This window comes from Cotesia glomerata, linkage group LG4, assembly GCF_020080835.1.
Source record: "Cotesia glomerata isolate CgM1 linkage group LG4, MPM_Cglom_v2.3, whole genome shotgun sequence".
Lineage (NCBI taxonomy): Eukaryota > Metazoa > Arthropoda > Insecta > Hymenoptera > Braconidae > Cotesia > Cotesia glomerata.
Window position 1 is genome coordinate 14666820 of NC_058161.1, and position 551 is coordinate 14667370.

Consider the following 551-nt stretch of genomic DNA (forward strand, 5'->3'; position numbering starts at 1 on the left):
AATATATCGATCTAAAATGCATAAATCTAATGTATATTTATTTATTTATACATTAATTTGTAGATTAAACTACAGCCGGATAAGTATGACGAAAATATCATCAAAGGATATTTTATTCAAAATGAAAAAAATGAGGTTTTGTTAAAATATTATGATTCTAATAATTTCAAATCTCAATAACAATAAATTTTCAAACAAAAAAAAATAAATAGTGAAAAAATAAAAAAAAAACATCGCCCATTTGAGGCATGCAATTAATACATTATATATTACTATATATGATTAGGGTGATATTTGAATGTAAATTTAACATACGGAAATCGTAAAGAAATGGGGACTAGCTAATACAAAAGTTTTTTCATTATTTACCTTGTGGTTTGAAAATCAATTGCATTAGAATGAAATATAGGAACTGAATATCACTTACTCAATAAGATGCTATAAATAAAATATCCTTATGAAGCTTTTTTCCAGTTATTTAGCTACAGCTTCTTTTTTTTAACATATATTAGTTTTTATCAATGAAATTTTTTACTTGATGCCGCAGCTGG